The following is a 13,486-nucleotide window of genomic DNA, read 5'->3' as shown; positions in this document are numbered from 1 at the left end:
GTTTATCTGGTTGCTCAGCCTTAAATTTCTCATAGGCTTTCTCAAAATTTCCCATATTTAATCTCCACAAAAACTAAGCAAAAGAACTAGATTTTACAAAATTTTCATCATTAACAAATCTTTCAGAAGCTTGGGCAACTATTCGGTCAATTTCCTTACCTTGGTAATTAGCAATGGTTAGGTCTAAGGAAGGTGTAGGAGGTTCTTGTGGTTCTCCAACATCTAAATCTATAGAAGTAACAATCACATCCCCTTCTTCACCCATTTGTCTAAGCTATTCCATTAGAGATGCTTGATCATCTATCTGGATTGAGGACTGGCTTGGGGAGTATTGTTCCTTTTGAGAAGAAGAAGACCCATGCTCTAATTTTTTCCTTTTTTGAGAGCTGGCCATAGATGGACTTCTTGACCTTGTCTTCTAATGAGGGGGTGCCTATTGCACATTTTGAATCATGACATAACCTACCCTTTTCGACAATGTATATTGGCTAGGAGGCATCACATTTCTACTGCTTATCCTTCTTTTTACTTCTGTAGCCTTGTCTGGATGTGTCTCAACATACATAGCTTTCTTTTCATTCATGTTTTGAATTATTACAGCAAAATTATTCATTAATGCTTGCATTTTAGCCCCCCAGTATTTCTTATCTTTCAATGGGTCATGCTGGGGGTCAAAAGCATTAATGATTTCTAAGGTCTCACTAAAAGCTATCCATTTCTCTTTCCTCACTTCTTGTTCCTACAATGTGAAAACATTTCTTATTATGTCCTCTGGATAGTATACTTGATGTACCATATGAGAAGCTTTCACCCTCTCCTTTAAAAGGTCATAGAATCCTTCAAGATCAATGAATCTGGCATGAGACTCTGCCATGTTATATTTGTCCAAAAATAAATTAAGGTGTTTCCACCCTTTTCTGACAAAAACAAAATCATGCACTACAGTAAAAACTGGAAAGAAGGTGCCTTTCTTAGATAATTCCCTCTCATCTATGTTGCCCATCTTCCATAAGAGGTCAGTAATCCCCATGGGGTTTTCCCAAAAAACCATATACTCTTATCATAGTTGAAACATTATAAGGGATTATATCCCCTCAATTATGACTAACCAATAATCCTTGTGCATGGTCTTTAGGTCTAACCAATTCCAACAATTCTTGTGGAATTTTGGGGCTATCACCTTTCAAAATCAACCTAAGCAACAAAGAAAAGCATCTATCAAATCTCACATAGCTGGCATCTGTAGCTTCTGAAGTCATATCTACACTCCTAGTTGCACTGGATTCCTCTCCCCATCCCTGGTTGTTTCCCACTCCATACTCTTGTAGAAAAAGGTGAATCCCTTATAGAAGCATACATGAATAAGCAATGAATACCAACATAATGGTTTGTCTACTTTTCCCCTTGCTATCCCCACCAGGCCATTGTGAATTTCTTTTGCAAGAAAAGTAGCAAAATCCAGAATAGTACTCATTCCAAATTGAAGGGTTTGAGCCATTATAAGGACAATAGAACCTGGAATTTGATCACCTTCATCCATCCCAAAAATCTTGCAAAGAGAAAAATACAGTGCTTGAGCTCTTAGGTTGAAATGTCTTCTCAAAAATGGCTCTGGGGTATTGGCTGTAATCACAGGCAAGGTGCCAATTTTAGCAGCATGCTCCTGCAATGGCCCTATTCTTAGGTAAATCCTTTGTGCATCATACCTTTCCTGAAGGTCATCGCTATCAATATTTTCATGCACAGTATGGTTAGGATTTAGGTTGAAGACCTCACTAAACAATTCAGGACAAACCCTAAATAGATTCACTCCAACATAGTTTTTTACCCACCCTGTAATTGGATCATATTTCTTTGCTAGATCCATCGATAAATCACTATCAAAGAAAACTGTGTGGACTGTTAATTTACCAATATCGAACTCCCAAACATTGCTCATAGGAGTGTCCAGTTTTCACTCTAAAAACCATTTCTTAAACAACTCCAGACCCCCCATAGAAACCTGGGCATCTCTTACCCAATTAGCTTTGTCATAAAAACCTTCTACTACAACTACTCTTGGATGTTTTGGAATGAGTTCCCTCCCCTTAGTTATTTCATGCATCGATAAGGGGAATTGTTCAACAAATTCATCATGCACAGAACGTTTCAAATAATCTATTTTCTTGGTGAATTTTTTCTGAGGAGACATTTTGAATAAAACCCTAGAAATTTCACAACAGAAGATACTTTGAATTTCTTAGAAAGTCATAGAGTACTTATCGACTAGAAACTTGTACTTCTGCACTATGTGATATCCTCTACAATTTTATTGGAGCGCCAACTAAGAATTTCTATGTCCTGGCTCTGAAAGTTTTGTATGCCCTAATGTTCTTTCTGTGCTTTGGTGATTCATTAATGGTGCAATCGTGTGTTCTTTTCATACATTAAAATCACATGCATAAAATTTGAATCATATTTACTCTCAGTAATCGTTACCTCCAATTTGCACCCAAGTTTGAATCCCATCCGTAGATTCTCACCAGATTAGACGACTCTAATTTAAAAAAAAACAAGCTTTATGGCTTTTAAAACAAGGCTACATGTCACAATAGCACTTGCCTACATTATTTAAATTCCTTTCACCTTAGAATTTTGAGTAAGCGTCATTTGTTGATCAAGACAAGATCGATGATCATACTAATTCATTTTCTAATAAAAACTAGTTAGCTATATTGACCAGTAAGAAACTACCATATGAGTTTGTGCCTTCTGACAACATTCCATGCCAGCACATCCCATATCTTCTTGTTAGTGAGCAAGTACTTGATATCATTCAGTCCACGTGTCATGTTGGCGCATTCTCACTTTTCTTATCTAACAAGCATTTTCAAATTGTGGGTTTGCACTAGTTGTCGATCTTCAAAAGATCTATGACGACATTGATTATGCCTTGTAGAGCTTTTGAGTTAAAACTTTAGACATCACCATGGACACGTATCTACATGGCGCATTCCCACTTTTCTTAAACTACACTTAAATTCAAATTGCGGGAAAGTGCCTTTCATTGATTAGGATAAGATCAATGATCAGAAACAACTCTTCATTCTATGCTCACATCATCCACTTGGGCCAATGAAATTACTTCTTTTAATCTGCATGTTCTGACTATTGTATTTATTTCTGACACCTTTTGAGCACACATCATAAGTAGCTCTAGCTAAGCACAAGTGGCAGACCACATGGCGTGACTTCTACCTTTTCCCATAATTTTTCCCCACTGTGACATGCATCGCAAAGGTGCATTCCCACTTTTCTTATCTAACTTGTAGCTTCATAATGCAGGATTGCACTAACTATAGATCTTTGAAAGATCTACAGCTAACAAAACTTTACTTCCATTCGATAGTCAAACCTCTTCAGTGGTGCATCTGATAGTACACATCAACAGTCATTTTTTCAGTGTGGCACATTACAACATAAAATTTAAAACTTATCCTACCTCACCTTGCCACTTGTCCAATTTCTGCTTGCCCATATTATTTATCTTTCGTGCATCTTCAAAATGTGGGCATGCACTGGCCTTTAATCTCTGACAGATCAATGGTTACAAAATCAAGCATCCTTATCACCACGTTGATCAAAATGATGAATCAAAAATCTCTAATCATCCCAACTTGTCTGTTACTTGCCACAAAAGACATCCATCCTTGAGAATGGTGGGCCCATCTTGTCAGACCTTGCCACACATAAATTTTTTTGCTTCCTTGCATTATTTATCTGATAAGCATCTCCTTCTTGTGGGAAAGTGCTAGCCCTTGATTCAAATGAAATCAATGGTTGATGCTTCTTGGTGATAAACTGCATATCTCTACCGGTGACTCCATCAATGATATCGCAGGAAAATTAGAACGTGCACAAAAGTACTGACAAACCTGCAGAAGCTCCTGACAATTTGTGGTTCATTTGAATTTAGCAAGGTAAAGGCTACGTGTCACCAAGTCGCATGCCTGCATTGTTTAAAAACCTTGCATATCAAAATTGTGGGCATGTGATACCCGTTGATCTAAACAAGATCAATGATTGTAACAACTTTGCATTATCAGAGGCATTTTCAAATAAAATGATTAAGCAATTTTCAAACCAAGCATAATCATGTAATGTTTAAAAAATATTAAAGTGAACCCATGCTTGCGCAAGCCCTTCCTTAGGTGGAAAAAAATATCATTAAAACATTTCTCTAAAAATACTTTAAGGGTTTTTTCAAAACTAGGGAAAATCTAAGGATTTGAAAATACAAGGAACAAAACCCAAATCTACAACATTTTAAAGACTTAAATGCTTTTTCACTAAATTTTCCCTCAATCTTTGCATTGTGAAAAGTTAGACCAATAGGACAAGCCGGTCTCCTTTGAAGAGACCAATATTGCTGGGGAGCTACAAGGTTCTGGTTTCAACATTAACAATAGGAAAATGGCTATATGGAGCTTGGCTCCTGAGGGAAATAAACCAACTCTCATGGAGATAAAAGAACCCCCCCAAGTTATTGTGATATTTTGGAATGTTACTACTGTATCTAGTGATCAGATCCTTAATTTGTAGAATGTGACATCATTAATGGGGAAGAGAAAAATGGACATGTTAGAAGAACAATTATTTCAAACATACAACATATCCATTGATGCTAGGAAAAAATATGAGGAAGAGTTGAAAAGGACTTATGTCCTAGAATAGAGGGTGGTTTCCCTAGAAGAAGAAATATAAGGCCTTAGGAATGTTGCAAAGCCCATCATAGAGCTAAGAGACCAAGAAGCCCAAATAGATGCTAATGTAGTAAATATGGGAGGAAGCCAATAGATTGACATTGATGAATGGGATGGTTTTAAATAGCTGTAAATTAAGACAATTCAGAGCTTGATGATGCACAAGATAGGAACTTTAGAAATTATGTCACAAAATGTGCATAATAGCTATATCTCACTTCAAGGAGCTGAGTTCTAGTGCTCAGAAGCATTAGCCCTTCTATCCCCTTTGTTTACAACTTGGGGAACATATACAAAATTATTTGATACCTTGGTTCCCCTATTACCCCAAAAGAAGGAGTTATCCAAAGTAGTAATTATTAATGCTAGAAAGATGATCAACAAAGTCAAGGACTTGTATGGGTTTTTCTTAGGAAAAATGCAAGTAGTACAAGGTAAGATGAAAACAATTGTAGATGGGATTCCAAATTTTATTCCTACCATCCTAGATGCTGATAGAGTAATAAAAGAATGGAAAGAGTGATCCTCCTCTTTTGAGGATATTTTAAGGCATCCTCGGTTTATGGCTTTTTGCAATAATGAGATAGAGGTAGCAACTATCTATGATATGATTTATTTTCTATTCATAATTGAATTAGATATGAATAAGGTCACAAGAGAGTTAAAGGCTATAATTGATACTAAGTGGAACAAAAATATTAGTGAATTAGATATCATTTGGGATGCCACATGGCCAGATGTGGATACTGACATTATCATCTAGGAAGTCATTTCTGATATGAAGGCTATACCATCTATTGATAGGGTCTAGGCAATGCTGGGGTACAGTTAGAGGTAGAGGAAAAAAGAGAAAGGCAAGGAAAGTGACATGAGAATGAATAACTAACATAATTTTCCAAAAGACACTTTCTAATGAGTGCCACCTACCAATTTTGCAACAAGGTCCAAATTTTTTATCCAAATACAAAGAATGTCTAAATATAACTCAATATAAAATATCTTTGTTTTTTTTTTCAATTAGAATTTTGACATGTGTTCTCTTATCTGAAGCTTGTTGCAATCCTTCCTATAAAAGGATTTCCAGATGTGGAGCTGAGGTCCTAAATCTGTAGAATTTTTAGTCTTATGTTATTTTTTAGTTAGTCCATTTAGTCTTCATGTCAAATTCTATGTATTCTATCAATTCTGCATACAATGAATACAATTGAATCTTTAATGATATGTTATCATTTCTTTAAGTATTCTAGATTTTATACCAGTATTTTTTTGTTTTGAAGGAGAACTAATACAAAAGGAGTTTTCTTCCATATCTATTTTCTCTAAATTCTATCTCCATTTTTATGTGGTAGTTATGTTGGATTGAATGAGCAAGGTTCATACAATTTGATGCAACTAGGATAAGTTGTATATCAAATTTCTATTTTTTTTAATTCAAGGAATTAAGTGCTTCAATAAATTGATAGGATTTTTGATCATATGAAAGGGATGTTCATAAGAATGGGGTTTAGGGTTAATTACTGATAGAAGTAATTGTAAGACAATAAATTAGGTCAAAGTCTTTCTGGGTAGACTCTGTATACCAATGGATAGGGCATTGATCATCTATTCAAGTGTAAATTATTAAATATCATGTGGTTGCATAAAGCACAAATTCATATCAAATCAACTTTCACTTTACTGTTCGAAGGTTAAAACTGATGGTCAACACTTATTTGCAATAATTTTCTATGTGTTATAGTTAGCTACTATAATCAAGAAATATTTGCAAATCCAAGAAGTATTGTGACCATTTCTTCTATAAGGGATATATTTGAAGCAAGAGAATATCAGTGAGTGAAGTGTGAAGAAATATCAAATATATTTCATCCCTAAGGTGCACCTGCCTAGGCCCTATAGAGCCTAAAGTGTAGAGAATCCTTGTGATTCTATTGAAGTTGGTCCAGATCTAAATAATTTTTAGTTTAATATAGGAATGATCTAACCCTTAGACTATTGTTATCTTCTAAACCCTAATATTAGGTCTTTTTTTTCCTAGTAGCTTTGAAACACCAAATAAATTGTGACTCTACTAGGGAGTTGGCAAAAGAAAAGAACTCAAAAGTTCCAGAATCTCTTTTATAATTCCTTATTAGTTGTCATAGTCCTATTATATTGTAAGTCCATGTATGGGTATTGGTTTTTACTAAGTGTTACACATTGAAAATTTTAAAGTTCTAGTACTGCAGAAGCTTTGTGAGGTAGAATGGGCTTGCAAATTGCCTTATTAGCTGTATAGAGTTGTTTTTCCTGAAAAGTATACAATATAAAATTAAATAGGGTCGGGTTCCTTTTATCATATCTATTTCAAGAAAAGTTTTCCTCATAAAGTTCCTTGTCTTTTAGCCAAATAAAAGATGTTTTCCCTTAGTTGGTGGCGATTGAGTCTTAGGTTTTTTTACTAGCACTTATATTAAAGGTGAAAGATGGCTAATAAAAGGAAAAATATGAGAGCTTATGTAAAAGAAAACCTAGATACCCCATTTTATATAGATTTACCAAAGGGTGGTAGAAAGAATTGGCCTAAAAAGAAAGGGGAATCCAATCATACATGGAAACCTAGAGATAGTCCAGAATGCCAACCCTTAGTTGGGAAGGAGATTTCATCTCATAGTTCTGAATCTAAAACCACTAGGATCTTGGGTAATGTTTTCACAATGCCTTATCATGAAAAGGGGTTTTACCAAGAAAAAATAGTATCATTTTTAGGAGATACTATTTTTAGATCCAGTGTTGTAGAAGAGATGAACCGGCATCTTAGACCTAGAAGTATTCAATCCAATATACTAAATCTTGAGAAAATCCCTTACTTGAGAGAAACTTGATAGATTTGGATGACTTTGTAGAATATGAAGCTACAATCACTGACCATGATGATTTTCTTTCTAAAGTAGAGATCTTTAGAAGAGGGGTTGCTGAAGAAGAAGCTAGACACATTCATTTGGAAAAGGAGAAAGAAAATTCACTATGAACACTCTCATTAAGAGAGATAATCTATTGAGGAGAATGGCTACTTTAAAGGAGTAGATCAAGAAACTATAAGAGAGATCCTCCAAAGTACATTCAAATGTATTTGGAGATGTTGAAGTTTTAAGGTCTAAAGTACGTGAGTAGGAAAATCTCCTAAAGGAAAAAGAAGAACCTATCTTAGCCCAAGTCCAATCTTACAAACCTATTAAGCCAAAATTGATAGATTTGACTACAAAAGCCCCTGATAAAGGAAAACAAAAGGTTGTAGGAATACAAATAAATGAACCTCAAGCTATCCCAAATAAGTTTGCAAATCCTCCCATGTCTAAACTAGATTTAGTCTTAGAAAAAGCTAAGAAGGAGAGGGAAGATTTAGCTAAAGAGCTTGAGAAAATTGAAAATGAAGCACAAGCAACAAAAACTAGAAGAAAAATTCAATTTATTATGCCTAACTCTACTTTAGCTTCATGGCCGAATATGTCCTCACAAGCCACACCTTCTATCCCCTCTTGTAGACCAATAATTCCAAGCCAAAATGTTTCTCAAACAACCTTTGCCTCATCTTCTACCACCAATATTCAAATTTTTGCTATTCAAAAAATACAATAGCTTTTGATCCTTGTCCAAAACCAGGCAACTATAACAAGTACATCAACTATTGCTAGTTTCCAGAGAAGATCCATATACATGGAAAAGTATAGACAAATGTCATTTATAGGCATTCCTGGGTTCCCACATCCTATTTCTAATGACCTTAGAGATAAGGCTATTGAATTTACAAGAAATAATTCCATTACTGGTGAAGACAACCTAGGGAAATTCACTAATATGCTCAATGATTATGAAGTGGAGCATGAGGATGTAGTCATGAAGCTGTTTGTACATTCACTAATAGAGGATGCTAGGGATTTATTTAGGAGGTTACCTAATGACATTGTGTGTTCATGGGGAGATTTGGAGAAGATATTCAAAGAGAAATATGGAGATAATACCAAATTTTTTTTGTGTTGAATGAATTCAACAATATAAAAAAGAATCAGAATGAATCCACTTTTGATTTCAATGTGAGATTTTAGAAGGAGATGTATAAGCTATTCCAAGTGATGAGACTTGGTGAAGATTAATGCCTCACTAAATAATTCAATTCTTTTGATAGCAAGATGACATACATATTAAGGGATGAAAATCCTAAGACACTAAAAGATGCCTACAAGATGGTAGTGAAAATTGAAAACAATAGAAAGGCCTCTAGTAAGCTAGGATGAAGAGATGACCCCAAATTGTTCAACCCAAGGAACAATAAGAGAAAAAGTGATGAGCCTATTGTAGGTAAGAAGCCTAAGGAGGATACAATGGTTCAAGTGTTAAATTTGCTAAAGAATATGAATCCATCAGCCAATAATACCAATAAGCAGAATAATGGTGACAAGACTCAGTTTAACAACCATTATAATAGAAAACCTAGAATGAAAAACTATCCATATACCACTTAGTGGAAAGATGGAAAGATTATCCCTAATCTTTCTCAAAGAATTAAGGATAAGGGTACACCAAACCCTCTCTAAAGAATTTTTTTGAACATGAAAGATGATGTACCTTGGTGTCTTGTATGTTAGTCTCCTCATTCACCTGACTATTGTGCATTAGCTCAGTCTTTCTTTACAAGTCAAAAAATAAAAAATGAAGAGGGAGAGAAGGAGAAATGTAATGAGGATATTGGTTGTAATATGATAAATTTATGTGATGATTATGATGAATCTAATCTAGAAGATGCTGGAAATGATGTTCCTAATCAAAGAAGTTTCTATTAGTTATATCATCAACAAGTGTTTTTAGATGATAAAGATCATGATGAACACAAGGTATGCACTATATCATTAGGTGTTGATAATATGAACTTGAGGAAACCATCTAAGGAAGAAATTGATAGAATCACAACAAAGATGATATCCCAAGTGCATAGTAATTATAATTTGAGAAACAAAGTTGTCAATAGTGATACTGGTAAATCATCTAACATCTTTATTAAAGATTTTACTCATAAGATGACCGATGAAAGTAAAAAAGATAATGAAATGACAACTAAATTCAAGGATAGTAAGAATAAGAAGTGGGAGCCCAAGAAGAAGGTACAATTTCAAGGAGTTGAAACTGTCAAGGGACATATGACTGATAATAAATTAGAACCTAATGCCATCAAGAAAATGGAAATGCCTAGCACTCAAGTACTATCAGCTTGAGGTATTTTTATTAAGCCTACCATTTATGATCTTGTTGACATGATATCCATGCTATCTTAGATTACGATCAAAGTTCTTTTGTTTGAAATTTTTAGAATAGAGGAACATAAAAATAAGGCTATTTCTTGGTTGGGTGGGATAAGAGATAGTAGTATTGTTGAGAAAAAGCCCATAGTCATGTAGCAGACATTGATTTTAATAGTAAATAATGGAGTCATGTCCCAAATACCCCAAATGTATTTGGATAATTCTTCTATATCTTACCTAAAAGATATTGATCCTTTCTTCCTAAGCTTGGTTATAAATGATGGAGCCTTAAAAAAATACATGATAGATTTAGGAGCATCAAATACCATAATTCTTTTCAAAGTTATGGAAGCCCTTGGCCTAGAAGTAGACACTAGATAGGGTAGATGTAGAGTGATGGATGGAAGGGAAGTGTCTATTATAGGTACAATTAATGGATTTCCTTTTAGACAAGCTACCTATCCTAATGTTGAAATGACCATGATAGTCCTTATAGTTCATATTCCTCCCCAGTATGGACTGCTACTTTCTAGAAAGTGGAATGTTTTAATGGGAGGTAGCCTACAATGTGACCTATCATATGCCACTTTTCATATAGGAGATAAGGTTGTCAAGATTGATAGAGATCCAAGGGTTACTTATGTTTTTGAAGATAATGTTGACAAAGATGCCACATGTTTCCTCGATATAGATGTTAATGAATTTAAAGCTGAATTGGTCATTCAAGAAGCTAAAAAGCCTCTATCACTGATTGCACAAGAAGTAACCTATTGTATGGATTCACAAAACTTGTGGAATATGTATTTCGATGGAGAAAGTTCTAAGGAGGGATCAGGATTTGGGGTAGTATTTATATCTCCAAAGAAAAATACATTCAAATATTCATTTACTTTAAGTTTTACATGCACCAATAACAGTGCTAAGTATGAATCACTTTTATTAGGATTAAAAGTTGGAGTAAGCTTGCATGGAATTAAGAAAATGCATGTTATTAGTGATTATAAATTAATTGTTTCTCAAGTTAGAGGAGTATATGTTTCAAAGAATAAAAGATTAAAATAATAGATAAATGGTGGTTGGGATATGATTGAGTGTTTTGATGCTTTTGGAATAATCTAGAAGGACAAAAGTAACAAAAAAATGGCTGAACTATTAGCTAATATAGCTATTAATCTAGATGACATATCATTTTATGGTGTCTCAAATATTGAAGTATAGAGTAGGCCCTCAATTTCTAATAATATTTAGAATTGGAAAGTCTTTGAAGAAGATATAGATATAATCATATTTCTAAATTGTGAGGATTAGTTCTGGGGGCAAGAAATCGATTGTGCAGCTTATGTTGAGAGTACTAATGGTAAGGAAACTATCTTTGGGTAGGAAGTTGTGCAATTAAAAACCAACATGATCCCAAAAGGATTGGTTGTTTTGGAGATGGTCTTTGATAGTCATGACATATCTAACCTAGAAAACAAAGAGTCAAATGCTAAAGATTTCAAAGAGGTGAATTTAGGAACTAATGAAGCACCTAAGAAGATATACATTGGTAAAAAACTAGCCCCTAAGATTAGACATGATTGGTTTGTTAAGAAAGTAAAGACATGTATTTTCTTGGTTATATGATGACTTGAAAACCTACGTAAAGGATATATTTCAATATGAAGCTCCATTAAAAGAAGGAATCAAGCCTTTTAGATAGGAGCAAAGATCGACGAATCCCACTGTTGCACCCAAGATGTAGGAAGAGTTGATAAAACTTACAGATGCTAGAATTATCAAACCCATTAGGAATTCATCTTGTGTGTCTAATTTGGTTCCTATGAGAAAGAATAATGGAGATATAAGGTTATGTGTTGATTTCAAAAACTTAAACATATCTTCATTAAAAGATAATTATGGTTTACCTAACATTGAGGAAATGTTACAAAGAGTAACTAGATTAGAACTCATGTCCATGATGGATGGGTTTTAAAGCTATAACTAGTTTTTTGTTGTTAAAGAATTAGAATAGTATAAACCTACATTTACAACAGATTGGGGTACCTATGTTTATAGTAGACTACCATTTGGTTTAAAAAATGATGGTGCTACTTTACAAAGAGCTATGAATGTAGCTTTCAAAGATATTATTCATAAATGTCTAGTAGTATAATAGGATGATTTAACTGCTTACTCAAAATATGAGAATGATCACTGCATGCACCTAGAGAAGGTGTTTATCAAAGTATTAAAATTTGGAATATCTTTGAATCCTAGAAAATGTGTATTTTCTATGACTGAGGGTGAGCTATTGAGCCACTTGGTTGGAAAAGGATGAGTCAGAATAGATCCTAAGAGAGTTGAAGAAATAGATAAAATTCAAAAGCCAAAGAATATGAAAGGAATTTAGTCATTCTTTGGGCAGATAAATTTTCTTAGAAGATTTATTGCCAACTTTGCTAAGACAAGTAGACCTATTTCTAAAATGTTGAGGAAAGGTTCTAAAATCAAATGGGATTTAGAGCCAAGTATGACATTTCATAATATAAAAAAAGCTATCAAGGATGCTCCTATTTTAAGAGCTCCAAATTATTCAAAGCCTATGCACATTTTTTCTTTTGCCTCATATCATATAGTTGCTGCTGTCTTATTGCAAAAGAATGAAGAAGGTTTTAAAAAGATAATCACATTTTTTAGAAAGTATTTACAAGTTGTTGAACTAAAATATGATATAAATGAAAAAAAAGCATATGTATTGGTTAATTTAGTAAATGCATTCAGATGTTATTTAATGGGAGCCACTATAATTGCATTTTTTCCAAGTGTTTCAGTGAAAGACATCTTCTTAGAGAAACAAGTGTTAGGCAAAAGATCTAGATGGATCAATAGGATCCAAGAATTTAATATTGATATTCATATTACCAAGTTGGTTAGAGGTCAAGGCCTTGTTAAATTGATGGGAGAGGCTAACCTTGAAGAAAAACCAAATTAATCAACTTGATGATGATTATAGGAGTGATCTGTGTGATATGGATATTTTTGATTGGTACAAAGGTGTAATCTTTTACTTACAACATATGAAGGCTCCATCAAGATTGATTGAAAATCCAAAAAGGGCTCTAAAGTTACAATCTATTAGGTATATTATTGTCAAAGGTTAGTTATGGTGGAGAGACATGGAAGGTGTTCTTTTTAAATGTGTAAATGAAGAAGAATCAAAGAAGATCTTGAGTGACATGCATGAAGGAGTGTGTGAGGGTCATTATATGAAAAAAACAACAAACCACAAGATGTTTTCTCCTTTTCCCTCCATTTCCACAATCCATTTCTAATGTTCATCTTTAGATGTGTCAACCTAGATGGGATCCCTAGGTATAGATGAGGGTTTCTAAGTTAAGCTCCTTCTTTTTTAATCTTTGGCCACAGTGGCTGAGCACATTCTTTTATTTAAATAGAAAAACTCAAGTTGTTCCCCTTTCTCCTTGTCTTCCA

Source organism: Cupressus sempervirens, chromosome 8 (assembly GCF_028749045.1).
Source record: "Cupressus sempervirens isolate cs-2001-9-10 chromosome 8, ASM2874904v1, whole genome shotgun sequence".
NCBI classification, from domain to species: Eukaryota; Viridiplantae; Streptophyta; class Pinopsida; order Cupressales; family Cupressaceae; genus Cupressus; species Cupressus sempervirens.
Note: the sequence above shows the minus strand (reverse complement) of the source record.